Genomic DNA, 15,410 nt, shown 5'->3' on the forward strand with positions numbered 1-15,410 from the left:
GTGAGCTTTTAGCAATGGCGACTACTAGACCTAGACCTTAAGATTTCGATGATTTATTTTAAAAGTAATCATAACTGTTATATACCTTTATAATAAAAAATAAGTAATTAAAATAATACTCTGTTTAACATCTTGATTGTAGAAAAACACAATCTTTCCTGAATGAAAGGCACTGTCATGACTGTCTTATTTCAAAACATGCTTTTTTTTTTTTAGTAATTTTCAAAGCAAGAAATAAGTGGCTTATTTTGAAAACCGGCGTACTATCAAATCCGGCTAATTCTCAAGGTTTTAAGGTATTGATAATATATGCGCGGATCTAGAAGGGGAGGGGGTGAGGAGAGTCCAGTCCCCCCCCCCCGCAAAATTTAAATTTCTTTATATCTACAAAATAAAATTGCCAAAAATAAGCCTCAGAACCCCCCCCCCCCAACTCATGTACGTCGAACCCCCCCCCCCCCCCCGGGGGAAAAAATTCTAGATCTGCGCATGTAATAACTAGTATATCCATATCAACGTCTTCAAATAGTGCCACATTTCAGAAACTCAAAGCCGAGTATTTCATGCTTTTATAATTGAAATAAGGCAATGTAATTCAACAAATGGCTGACGCGATGAATTTTTTCGTTACAATAAAACATTCAACCAAACGTTTCAGGAAAATAAACAAGAGCCCATGAGTCTTGACGGTCAGCCAGTATTACATGTATAGCCCTTGGCTGAACCTTTCAGGTAGTCTATTGTTTTTTTTTATTTTCATGTTTGCAAACGTCGATTCATAAAAAGGGGAAAGGGGTGACAGTTTTAACAATTTTTACCAGATCATGCAAACATTCAGACATTTTCCTCCATCCGTTTGAATTAGAAAGTCCATTTCAACTTTACCGTAATATTCAAAATTATGTGGTTAAAAACTAATTAAAACCAAATAACAAAGTTGTTTACAAATCATTTGTTAGACATGATAAAACATTATTTAACGTACACAATGTACAACTGCAGGATTTATTACTAATGTGCAAGAAACAAAAGTTACTCAATCTTCAGTGACAGAAATCTTTAAAATGGAACAAAGATCAAATAAACACCATTCTAATGTTCAACAAATGTGGTACCTTCAGTTTATCTGCTTTGAGAAAAGAAAATGTATGATTTATATTTCTATTCTTATTAAAATGATTGAAATTAACTCATAACTTAATATAAACATGATAAAGGAGAGCCAAAAAGATTTTTTTTTACAAATATTTAACATGTTTAATTCAACTTTAAGTGTCATTTTATCAACATTAAAATGTTTTGATTTGTTTGACAAATACCAAACGAGGTTTCTCTGATTGTCTTCTTATAATGTACACAGTTTGTTTAGACATTAAATGTATAAACATTTAATTCATTGACAATACAATGACTACACTAAAACAGTTTGTTATTATGATGTATAAACATGATAAACAAAACAATGATATTGTTGACATGAACTAAATGGACGTATATTTTATATGCATGACTCTATTATATAATATAATTAATTATCTTTATGCTAATACATGTTTTATATACACACACAGTCAGTTTGTCAACATGTAATACATATAAACAATGTTACACTGCTGTGTAATGTTCTACACATATTGTATTTTCTTCACTTTACCTGTGTTGTACTCAGCCACAAAGAGGTTGTCTCTGGTGTCCACACATAAACACCATGGATACTGTAAATCACAGTTGTCAATGTAGCGGAGGAACTGTCCGTCCTGATCCAGGATGTGGATACGCTGGTTGTTATAGGTACAGTCTGCTGTCAGGATGCGACCCTGGCTGTCTGTTGTGATGCCGAGTGGATCGAATGTTCCCTTGGTAGTAAAGGAAGGACCAGTGTAGGTAAACCGGAGTTTCCCGGCCTGATTGACCACCACTACTGCACGGGCTCTATAGTCCGACACACAGATATCTAGGTTCCTGTTCTCACTGATGTATTTAGGGTATCTACCATATGAATAGAGAGGTTGTCCTTTGTCGTCGTACTGAATACTTTGTTTCTCTGTGGAGCCAGAGTAACACACAACTTTTGTTTGTTTATCATCATCACTGTCCATGACAACCAGGAGGTCACCAGAGGAGGTACTACAGACATTGAAAGGTTTCCACCCCCGTAGTCTGATCACTGTCTGTATCTGTGTATTCTTCGCTATGTTCACAGTTCTATCAACTATATCAGTATAAACTAGATCCCCACTCCTTGTCATTGCTATGTTGTATGGATGTTTCCCTGACTTGGTTTGGACTGACTTCACTAGTTTCCCACGGAGGTTGTAGAGTCTCATGATGTTGTCATCACCACACGTCCACATCTCCTCATCACTCAGACAGGACACACTCTCTAATCCTATATACTCGGTGTCTATCTGTGTGATGATCCGTGGTACATCAATGAGCGGTCTGTCCGGGGGAGAGGACTCAGCACCGGGAGATTCCATGGTGTAGCCATGTTCTTCTGTTTTGATAGATGACGCTGACAGAGAACCAAACTGTTGATAAAGCTGTTCTTTGTTGATCTTCTGAGGGGTAAAACTTGGTAAGGACACTGTGAGTTTAGGAGGCAATCTTCTGAATTCATCATTCCTGGATTTGTAGGCAGAGACACGGCTGACATCACTGGAGTCCAGTAACGTCTTTAGTTCAGTAATGGTCTGTGTGATTTCAGAAATGGTGTGTTTAATTTCATCTTCCTGTTTGTCTAAGACAGCCAGATGTTTGGTCTCCGTTTCCTCCACGTTAGATTTCATGTTTCTGAAAATGGTGTTTATTTCTCTGTGCAAGTCTTCTCCATGTTTGTCAATTTCTGTTGTTAATTTCTGGGAGTTTTCACTCAGAGCAGATTTCTGGACTGGGATAATGGATGCAATCTCTTGGTATTTGGGATAAATGGATTTCTCTAGTTCTTGTAAATCTTTTTGAATCATTTCTTTCTTGTTGTCCATGGTTTTAGATATTTCAATAAATTGATGGCCACTGTGTTCTTCAGAGGAAAGACATGTTGTACAAATAGGAATGTTACATTGTTTACAGTAAAGTACACTTATGTTTGAGGAATGTTTTGGGCATTTAGGAGTAGATCCTCTCTTTTAAATGGCAGCACTTTGTGTTCTTTGGATTGATCAGAGAGATGTTCCCCCACACAGGCTTTACACAGATGTATGTGGCAAATGTCACAGTACATAGGGGGGCCTGGGGTCTCACAGAGACGACACCGTAACACATCCTGGGCCCAGCGCTTGTCCATGGTCAGATACTTTTACTCATGTTCTGAAAAAATAAAAAAATGATATATCACTTTTTTTAAGTTTTTGATCATTTGACTATTTCTTATTATAAAACTTTGGTATTTTTTTAAGAAAAACATTGTTCTTGTTGCAAACAGGACACTTAAGAGCTTAAAAGACAGAAAGCCATTTAAATTCTTTTAAACAAAAATTACTCATAAATATAACTTGTTTTAAAGAGTGTGACTGACTATTTTGGACATTACATCCCAAACAGGCTTTGGTGACCCATTCGGATGATTGGTCCCAATCTGTGAAACTAGGCCTGTAGGACATGTAGGACAATATCATTTAGTATACAAATGTCGGCAAGCACTGCAAGCTCTAACTCCAAACCAAAAACCCACAATTCTCAGTAAATTGCAAATGGCTTCCCATGTTCTCTTGAGATCCTGGCATAAAAATCTTTTACAAATAAATTGAGGATAAAAAGGCAGTTATCAAATTTAAAAGGGCCACAATTGTACGTTTTCAGCTATTTATGTAACCAAGGGGAGCATGATCTGAATGAAAGAGAGAGAGATAAATTTTAATGTGAGGCTCCAATTACTTAAATTACATTGATACGTGCATCGTTTTGGACAAATTCTAGATCTCACACTGGACAGTCAATCGCACTTTAATTACTATATAATGCATCATATCAAGGACCAACCTAGGGAGTGAAATAGTCGTTTTTTGATCGGTAACTTCGTCGGAATTTACTCCGAAAGAGAAATTGAAGTAGCCCTGTATTATGAGTTCACAATCTTGTAAATTAACCCCAAAGGCAAAGAAATGATAATTAACCAATTTTAAACACATTTTCACAGCCTAAGGTAACTTCTGTTATATGATTAATTACTCGAAACTGTTTAATCTTTAGGGGTTCTAAATACGGGTGATGCAACCACATACTGTGCAACTGATGTTTATTTCTTATAATGTTGATAATACAATTAGTTCTTAACTTGTAATTAGTTAATAACTCTGCCAAATGAATGCTTAAATAATCATGAAACCATTTGTTTACAGTTATTTAAAAAAAATAAGATCCTCTATATAACGGTTGTAATTGTGTCAAAGGGTTTGACTAATACAGTACTGTCAACGCTGATCCCGTATTTTCCGTGCACCTTTGCAGTCAAAAACAGGTGTCTCGGTTAAAACCGCGTATCCCTGCAATAGAGCTGTCAAGCAAATTAACACTGCCGTGGTCTTGATGATAAATTACAGGTGAATAAAAGCATCTGTCTGAAAAGTTATCCCCCTGACTAAAAATACAACCGACACCTACACGACACTACAGGTACCGGTGCATGCATATATTATTTTTAATTAATTGAATTATCAAGAATTACATACAATATATAGTTCTAAAATGTTACATTTTTTGAGTACAGTACAGGCAACGCGGATCCCGTGTTTCCCGCGCCCCGTCACGGTATAAACACATCGAGGTGATCGGCCAGGTGAGACAGGTATCCCGCGTTCCCATCACGGTAAACTGATCATCTACCTGTCCCCGTCACGGTAAAATTATCGATGGAAAAGTATCGTATACAAGCGGGAGTTATCTCCCCGAATGACAAATAAATTGCATGTTAATTTATATTTAATGACGATATTTAACCAGATTTTGACAGAGATTATAATCAAAATACTTGTAATCTTTTTTAATAATTTTTTTTTTATTTCATAGCTATTAAATATATTATTATAGTATTTAATTTAATACTTGTGCAGCAGTCGCAAATAAAATATTTTCGATTCCATTATCATATTTCAAGAAGGTCGTTAAAATAAAAATTATCATGAAATGATTTTAAAATTATGAATGTGTACGCAGTGTGATTGTGTTTTCTTAACAATTAAATGGTCCGCTTACATTTGTATTGTTTGTTGTTGAAGTCCATGCGTGTCAACTAATGATGAGCAAGTGATTCAAAATCAGGGCTTCCTATGATTAGCAACCCGGTATTTTTAGCACGTTCGGTTCATTTCTTTCAAGGTCTTCTACATGTACGTGTAAAGAACATTTTTGTGTATTCACGTTTTAGTGATTTCGTGTTGCGTTACTTTAAGTTTGGCTCGACGTTTGTCATTGCGCGAGGATTCCCACTTTCTAGTGCGTTACGTTTGCGACGACAATCTTCAAGTGCGAAGCCGTGTGTTCTTCAATACTCAGTCTGACTTGAATATTTAATGTGTCCCATGGAGATAAGTCGTCCACGAATCCCAGCTACAGAAGTACCGCTCCGATGCATTCTAACAATCTCCAGCTTCAAATCGTGTCGAATACGCCCCATCGTAATGCGAAAAATCAAATGAACGTGTATCTCTAACAAATAGAGAGTACGGAGCATTAGAGATACCCAGAGTTGCATAAAATTATGTAATCGAAAGATATTGTGGGTATCCCTTGTCATGTTGTCGTGATGGTGTACCAGCTACCCGCCGTGACGGAGGTTAGCGTTCGCTCGCGACCGAGCCCCCCTCTCTCTCTCTCTCTCTCTCCAGAATAACTAGATAATTTTTTTTGAGAATGAAATGTTGTTAAAACGTATTCCTATGTTCTTACACATTTCAAACGAATTAGGAACATGTTTTGAAAGTTTTGCTGTTGATATTTCATGCCGAAAAAAACCCATTTAAACATTTCAGTAAATGTATTGATATCATTTTATGTGTGCTTGTAATTTTATTGTATATAAAGCTACTACACATATGTAAACCCGTTTTCGTAACCTAACCTCCCCCCCCCCCCCCCCCCCACTCACCTCAAAGTTTTATGTCTGTCAAAGTTAACTTTATTTGACTTTAGTCCCTATTGTTTTACACAAAGGTGTGAAACTATCGCACTGACAGGAAATCACTCTACGCTTGAACGCACAGAATACACAGGAATGAGGCAGGTAGATAATCTGTGTAACGATTGACCAAGAAGAATTCTACATGTATATCAAACAATTTTACTAATAGTTATATTAAATAATTGATTCATTTTACTGCGTTCTTTAACAGTTAAACGTGTTTAAGATGTTCCTTCCCGCAAAAAACCTCCATTATTAAGTAAACGAGAGAGAGAAAAAACACAACGAATTAAACTTTCTAAACACAGTAAATCAAGCATCACGAACATTGTAAAAATTTAACTGTTAGATATACTTCTTATTTTATTTATTAAAAATAAAACTAATAGAACGAAACTTTGTCATGGAGGGAACACGTGGTAGAACTAGCGGGCTGATTTGATTGACAGGTGCAGCACGTGGACTCAAATCTGAAATTGCATGATGGATTCAATCACAGTGTACCATATTCTTTTATGAACACTAATTTTATGAATATTTAGAATTGGATATTACTATATTTTACATAAGTGTACCGCCGTGTACGTTAAATTACTCCTAAACGCCCTCTCTCTCTCTCTCTCTCTCTCTCTCTCTCTCTCTCTCTCTCTCTCTCTCTCTCTCTCTCTCTCTCTCTCCTCTTCTGTAAGGTGTTGAGCGATTAGACGAAGCCGTACGCGATTTAAACTTTTTCTTTTGTCGTGAATAGGTGTGAAAACCCTCAAGGGCATGTCGTCTTCTACCCTTTAGTTTGTTAATCACTACATGTATACACAGAAAATGACCGTGACTTAAACTTTATATGTATACACAAGAACGCATACTGACACGTTATTATTCAAGGCGCTTTAAAGCAGCACCAACTTTATATTTGAATGATAATTTTATTATTGAATGGAAAAAAATATTTGATAGTTGATTCCCGACATTTGTTCATTTCTCAATTTAAAACATACACATGTACTGACAGTTTACGGCGCTATGCGTGTCAACTTATAAAATGAGAAGATGAAATTGCTCTGCATTGATACGATGAAATATTTAATTTTAAGAGTGTTCTAAAAACAGGATTAACAACTAATAGAAATAATAACTGAAATAAGCACGTCAAATACAAAGATGTGTGTTCTTTTTTACACATCACATAATTTATTTGCGTAATGTTGTGTTATGTTGTAATTCAAATGTAGTTTCCAATTTCACGAAATTCTATTTCATAAATATTATTTATTAATTTTATATTAATATGAAGCACAATTTATTTACAATGCAGCTGTTATGCTTAAATCTGAAGTCGCATATTTAACGTGGATTTACGCGACCCGCATTGCCTGTAATGTACAGTACAGGTAAAGTAACAAGAACAAGCAGCAGCAGGAATAACGGTAAATCACACCGTCGTGGTGTCATCACGGTCGCAATCCATACCGCGATCAAAAACCGCGATGGTGTATCGCGGGAACGATAAAAATACCGTGACGGTAACGCGGGCCAATACGGGATCCGCGTTGCCTGTACTGTATATCCAAAATTATTCATCATTGCTTCTTCATTTGACTTGACGATGTATTTTTACAATCCATTCAAATTTACATAACCTATTCAAAAATTGATAAGTATGCTTTGCAGCCGGATTATATTTTTTAAAAAAAACTGTCCCAAGTTATTGCTTCCATCACTTTTTGATAATTTTTGATAAGAATACACATACCTATGAAAGAAATATAGCTGAAATCAATAAAATGGAATATATCCAAGATATCTTCATTGAACAATTATCATTTTTCACCCATAGAAGTTCACAGGAACGAAAACAAATTTCTTACGGAGATAAATAAAGGGAAATGTTTACATCTTTTCTCCATTCGGAAGTACTCGGGACACCTCGGGCAATTTTTTAAAGTTATCATGATAGCTTAAAAATGGCTGATTCAATGCAAAATCCACGTAGACTTAGAATAGTGTTGTTCTCTTGTTCTAACCCTATATGCTTGTTATATCACTGCTGAATTTAATTCGATTATTTACGGTAAGCTGTTCTTTCTTCACAAGAAAAAGAATGATGTAGTTAATTTACATCACAAATGGGAAATAGTACATGTTATTAAATGCATACATCTGAACGTAAACTGCAAATAACTGGCTCCAGGATCATGAACCTGTCTTAAATTTAAGTTAGAATTTTGTCTTAAATCTCAGATTCAAACTTAGTTAAATATTACTTACTTAAGCTGATCACAAAATGATCTAAGAAAAAACTTAGCTAAGATTTGTCTTAGCTTTAACATCATAGTAACTCACACGATTTTTTGACCGAACTTGTTAAAAGTGGAACTCTTCTTCGTTTGAAGATTCCTATCGGCTGTATCGTAAACATTATTATATACATGTATCACAAAGTTAAAAAATTATATTTAAAAGATGCTTCACACAAATATTAGCGTATTTTCTTACTGGATAACATGTCAGTCATTATACAGACGTGCTTACACACTTTCACTTTAACAAAGGGAAATAACTTCAATAGTAAGTAAACAAAGGGGAAAAACCTCAACTATAAATAGAACTCCCGAGGACAAGGGAGCCGCCCTCTTTGCTGATCATTTCTTATTAAAAATCGAACGAGTGTCGCCATTTTGAACTTACTTGGTAACAATCTATAAACTTAAGTCTGCCTAATAGCAGTCTTAAGATTTAAGACAATATTTCAGACTTACCCCTAAGTCATTTTTTTTTGTGATCCACTTTAAGAACAATCTAAAAAATTAAGTGCAAATTTATTGACTTAAGTCTGACTTCAGATTTAAGACAGTTTCATGATCCCAGAGCCTGGAATTTTTCTGAGTCCAAGGGGTATAACTTTGTTTGATCTTACCCAATATCAAACTTGACCTAGATATTATCATGATATAAACCTGTATACCAAATTTCATTTCAATATGTTCATCCTCTGAGAAGAAAATGAGGGAAACTGTAAATAACTGGAATTTTTCTATGTCCAAGGGCCATAACTCTATTGAAAATTGCTCGATCGTACCCTATATCGCACTTGACCTAGATATTATCATGATAAACCTGTATACCAAATTTAATTCCAATATGTTCATCCTCTGCAAAGAAAATGAATGGAAACTGTTGGTGGACCGACAGACAGCAGCAAAGCAATATGCCCTCCCTTCTTCGAAGGGAGGCATAAGAATTCATGAAATTTTGACACAGTAAAACAGATCATATAACCAAATGATTCTACTAGTTTAATCACAGAAAGGTCAAGTCAAGGTCACTACCTTTTTCCAGACTCATTAATTTGCAGCAATTCTGAATTGAAAAACATGATATTTTCCTACGCCAATATTCTGCCCAAAAGTAAAGTCCTTCATAGATTCTAAATATTGATTACTATTTCTATGCCAAGTTGTATGATAGTAAACAAGATCTCCAGGGGCCAAATCGCGCACCTGAGCAACAATAGCCTTAACTGATTAAATTAGCATTACAGTATCAAAATTAGCTGCAATAATGTAGCCCTCTCCCGATTTTTTTTTTTGGGGGGGGGGGGGAGAGGGCTACAACTCCATAGGATCTCCGTAATGGTGCAAGTGCGGGAGTCATTCACTCCCGCAACGATTTCGTCTCAAATCGTACATAAATGACAATAACATTTGCATTTCTTACCTAAACTCAAACATTGTAGATGTCTATGGCATAAATTAATCCAAAAATATCAAGTATAGTCCTTATATCGGTAATTTGTCGTGTATGTTAACAACGAAAGTTGAATTTGTCCGCTATGTTTACTGATCTTGACCGGTTTTATTTTGGGACAGCCAATGAGAATTCAGGAGCGGATCTTGAACTGAATATAGGAATTCCCCTATTTTAAACATAATTAACGCGGTAAATATGAATTTTCCATTATATACCATTTCCTCAAATGTTGTCTTAGTGATAAAACGAGGTAGGATCGATTATTTACACTGACATTCACGTTATCAAGCCCATCAAAACTCTAAGCGTACATCCCATAAAATCACGCGAGAACTGTCATGGCTGCTGAAAAAGAGGACTGGTAAACATGCTTATGTGTTTTATCTGGTTTTGATTTATATACGGTTAATTTGTTCAACCTGAATTAAAAAATCATTTTATCTAAAGGAAGTCAAATAAAAAATGGATCTCTTCAGATCGAAGTCAGCCGCATTAAAAAATCAATTTTGCACCATTACGGAGATCCTGTGGAATTGTAGCCCTCTCCAGTAAACATCAGATATAAAAAATCGAAGAGGGCTACACTATTGCAGCTATATCAAAATATCTTGACAACTAAGTACAGTAGACATTCCTTATAAACCATTTAAAATCTGCCAAATTTTTATCCACATATTTTTATTTGGTAAATACCAAGCCCCTTTTTTTGTTGTACCTGTAAGAAGATTTGTCTCTATTCCTATATAAACCCCCCCCCCCCTTTTTCGGGGCCCCACTTTTCTTTAGAGAATCATGGTTTCATCAAACGTTTATCTGCACAACCTGTGCTTTCACACAAGTTACTGCTTTTTGGACTGAAAACTTTTCCAGAATATTTTTAAAGATTCTCTCTATATATTCCTTTATAAATATTCTTCCAACATGCGGCCCGCCCTAGCCCCAGGAACTATGATTTAGCAAACTTGAATTACCACTACCTGAGGATGCCTCCACACAAATTTAAGCTTTACTTGCTTAATAGTTTTTAAAAGAAGATTTTCTATATATATTCCTTTGTAAAAATTTATCCCCCCATCGAGTCCTGTCCTACCCCCAGGAACCATGACATTGAATCTACACTATTTGAGAATGCTTCCACTCTAATTTGAGCTTTTCTGGCCTTATACCTGGTAGTTTTTGAGAAGAAGATTTTAAAGATTTTCTCTATATATTTCTATGTAAAAATTCATCCCCCATTGTGGCCCCACCCTACCCCCGAGGACCATGATGTGAACAAACTTGAATCTAAACTATACCTGAGGATGCCTTCACAAACGTTTAAGCTTTTCTGATCTAATAATTTTTGAGAAGAAGGTTTTTAAAGATTTTCTCTATACATTCCCCCATTGTGGCCCCACCCTACCCTTGGGGACCATGATTTGGACAAATTCGAATCTACACTACCTGAGGATGCCTCCATACAAGTTACAGCTTTTCTGGCCTAATAGTATTTGAGAAGAAGATTTTTGAGCATGGTTAAATATGGGATCAGCGTTGTTAGTACTGTACCTCCAAAATATACAGAAATACAGATTTATTCCTCAATTAATCTTAAAATTAAATTGCTAAAACAATTACAAACCATTTCATTTATAAAATGGATGAATATATCAAAAAAATCAAATTTCATAAATTGGATAAGTTTTTTTTCAATTTTTAAAAGTTGTTTTTTTTTTTATTGACTTGCTTAGAACTAATTTAATTTAAATTTTAAAGCTCTAATCTGTGTATATCATCATTAGCGTTATGCCGTTGTCAAGTAATGGAAGTCTCCCTGATTTCTTAAACTTCTTCCAATTTTTGTGTTAGGGAGAAGCAAAGTCTCCCGAATATTTTGCTCTAGGTTGGTCCCTGCATATGTTAATGTACTAAAGAACCTTATTTGTGTAATGATATACACTAAAAATATTTTGTTATTTTTCAATGAGAAAGTCAGTTCCAGTTGTTTGTACATAGTATTTCATGATGTAAATAATAAGTTTGATAGGTCAGTCGACTAAGCTAGGGATAACACCCCCAAAAATCATTCTTATCAATATCAACTCCTGTTTTCCTTTACCAAGCCTGTACTGTATGAATTGGTGTGTTGTATATATTACCATAGTTATATTTTTGAAGTTGTTTTCCCTTGACAAGTTGTATTCCAGTTTTTACATAGTATTAATTGCAATGGGATATATTTTTTAAAAAATCAATTATAAAATAAAATGCAACAAAATTCTCTAAGGGTATTTTGGAAACAAATCACCAAAGTTTCTCCACATCAAGTGAATACTTAAGTTCATGTATTATCAGACCATTAAAAATTTAGTAATATAACAATGGAATAGAAATGAAAGAACAAACTGTTGTTTCATAGTTATGATTGATTAATTTCATTTTGATCACTACATATGTAGGGTGAGATTTTTCTTTTCTATGCTGCGCTCGCCTCAACAGTCGCACCAAAAACATATCATATATAACCAAGGGTGTGTTCAAAAGAACGAGTGCTCACAAGCGCTCACTAAAAGTTGTGTTGCAGGTATAGGGAATTTTGGCGAGCATGTGCAACACCCGCTCTATTGAACACACCTTCGGAACGTATACATCCCTCTTACCATTTAACATATTTTCTTGATTTTTATATACAGGCTTATAAAATTTCAGTAATATTCAAGTGAATTAAAATGCTATAGGAGGCCCAAGGGCCACATCGCTCACCTGAGAATAAAGTCAATGAAAAGCTTTAACCGTCTTTAGAGTATCAAATACAAAATGTCTAGACAACTTCATAATTGGTTTTTGAAAAGATTTTTCTCTGTGTATTCCTGTTTAGAAATTCAACTCTCCTATAGTAGCCCAACACTAACTCCAGAGATTATAATTCATAAACTTGAAACTACAAGACCTGAGTGGTGCACAAGTTACAGCTTTTCAGGCTGATTGGTTTTCGAAAATTAGATTTTCCTCCATGTATTCCTACATAAAAATTGGTACCCAAGCTGTTGCCCCACTGTATCCCTTTGCCCAATAAAGCTTTGTGCCAAGTTTGGATGAAATTGACCAAGCAGTTTTAGAGAAGATGAAAATGTTGAAATTTACAACAACGACAATGACAGACAATGGCCAAATTTTGATCAGAAATAAAAACTAAATTGACAATTACTGACAAACAACCAATTCTTGCCAAGAACCATTTCTCGCCAGTGTATTGTTACGTCATTCTATCAACACAATGAAATAAAATCATGTACAAAATATGACGTAACAATGCACTGGCTAGGAAAGGTACTTGGCATGAATATAAGGTTGCACGCCAGTAGAGATAAAACACTAGGTTTAAATTATCAACTTAATCAGATAATAGTTACATGTATTGATACCCACAGTTAACAAATTACAAACCTGTTCACCTCCAACTCAAAATGGCGACAATGTGCTTGGTTTTTTCTCTTCCTGGTTAGGTTTCCTGTATAAAATCTACTATAGTAATTGTGCTGTTTTAATGTCTGACAAGTTGAAGAGCAGTCACATTAATCTTAATTATCCTATTAAATTACAAAGATGACTAGATGATTTAGTTTCATGATGTGCTAGCCAATAGTCATCATGGTCATCAAGCTAGATAATTTGAAAGGACAGCAACATGTTAACGATTCCCTTATAACCAGTCTAGACGGGACTCCCAAAACGGAGTTAACTCCCAAAACGGAGTCTTTGGCTCCATCATGCATTGCGGTAAAATGGCGTTTCTAATGTAAACAACGTATGAGTTATGCCCCTTAGTTCTAAATAAATCTATAAAATTGGCCAAAAACACGACAAAAATTAATTTTAAACTTTCAAAAACATTTCTGAACGTTTATTTGGCATATTTATGTCAAATGTTTATAACTGTTTACTTGTATTACGTAAGATTAATTTTTAAAATGAAAAATTCACCCATATCTTCGATCGCGCATAACTATAACTTTTTAGAAATAAATTAAATGCTTGGATATGGTTATTTATCATTGTTTGTTGAAATATAGTCTCATTTACATCATTTTCAGGCTTAATTACTGAATTATCTTGAATAATTATGCATTTAATATGGTTAACTAACATCGGAAACGCCGCGACCGATTATAATTGTTTTGATGATAATTATCTGTTTAATTTAAAGAGTTATTGTATCTAGAATGACAATTTGTTTAATTTTCTAGGTTTTTAAACTACCAATTCTATTTTTTCAAAACAAATAAGACGTTTTTAAACATCGCTAGAGCAGCCAGTTTTTGTTAGTAGTCGGGTCCCTTTTCGTTTATGCACTTATCAATTTGAGTGTTTGGTGACTTTGAATTGTAACACAATACAGAGAAAGTACAATTTAATGCAATTTACCTTTTAGTAACGATAAAATTCCATGAAAAACACAAAATTATCACTTTTTAAGCATCGTCCAAACATCCAACTTCGGAGATAAATAACTTTCTTAAGTGCAAATAAACACCTATTTCGTGCAAATACGATCGATAGTAAATTATATCCTGTGTCTTTTAAAACATGTTAGAAGTCTGCCAACACATGCAGCACTTTGCAAGATGATTTCTCGTGGACCCCATGTTTTCATCGAAAAATCGCCATTTTTTGTACAAGTGCGCATGCGTAGACTCCCAAAACGGAGTCCAAAATACAGAAATTCTTTTCCATTGACTCCGTTTTGGGAGTCCGTCTAGACTGATAACAACTCATAAGCTGGTACATTTAAGGCAATTTCGCCAACTCTGTTATAGCATAAGATTGAAATAATTCTTCAACAATCAGTAATAACATACGTTTAACAAACTACGCACCTCACAAAGCCCTACAACTCAAAATGACGACAATGTCCATGTTTGATCTTCCTAGTTCGTGTTTACTCCTCTTCCTGGTCGGCGGCCTGTTAAAATCACGTGATTGATTTAAATAAAAGACAAAACCAAGTTCCGGATATAATAAATACATTGTGTCAATGGTTAAATAATTTGAATCATTAAATCAAGGTTATAGTCTGATATTTCTTGATATGCCAATGAAATCAAGCTAGACACGTATTTTACGTCCCTGATCAAACATAATGCAGTGGAAGGAAAGTAATATTATTTAAGTAAAATTCCCTCAATTTTTACGTTATATACTTATATCAGTTAGTGTATAAAATCAAACTCCCTGATGTGTAGGCCTCTACCTCTTCTTCCACAGAACTATAGTTTTCTTCGACTCTTGACATCACGTCCACTGTCGTCTGCACTACATATCGCAACTTTTCTGGCCTTTCCGGCAGAGCTTTTTCCGAGCAACGGGTGTAGTGTACATCGCTCTGCTTTTAATTTTACCATATAGATTTTTTTTAATGTATTGATTTTCATCGAAGTCAATACCAAGAGATTGAAATGAAATAAAGTTGAAATGATGATCAAGCGCGGCTAGATTTCTCAAAAATTGATAATGTGCGTAATCACGATATGATGAAAATTAGACATAACGTTACTGGCACTGTACC

General features: G+C 34.9%; 1 protein-coding gene and 1 pseudogene across 1 annotated transcript in view; both read right to left on the reverse strand.

Moving 5' to 3' along the window:
- LOC128158113 (E3 ubiquitin-protein ligase TRIM71-like) overlaps window positions 1-15,410 on the reverse strand; it is an 82,672-nt gene that overhangs the window by 54,537 nt on the left and 12,725 nt on the right. The gene's annotated exons all lie outside the window — the stretch shown is intronic.
- LOC128158115 (uncharacterized) lies at window positions 937-15,092 on the reverse strand (annotated as a pseudogene).

The sequence above is a fragment of the Crassostrea angulata genome, chromosome 8 (genome assembly GCF_025612915.1).
Source record: "Crassostrea angulata isolate pt1a10 chromosome 8, ASM2561291v2, whole genome shotgun sequence".
NCBI lineage: Eukaryota > Metazoa > Mollusca > Bivalvia > Ostreida > Ostreidae > Magallana > Magallana angulata.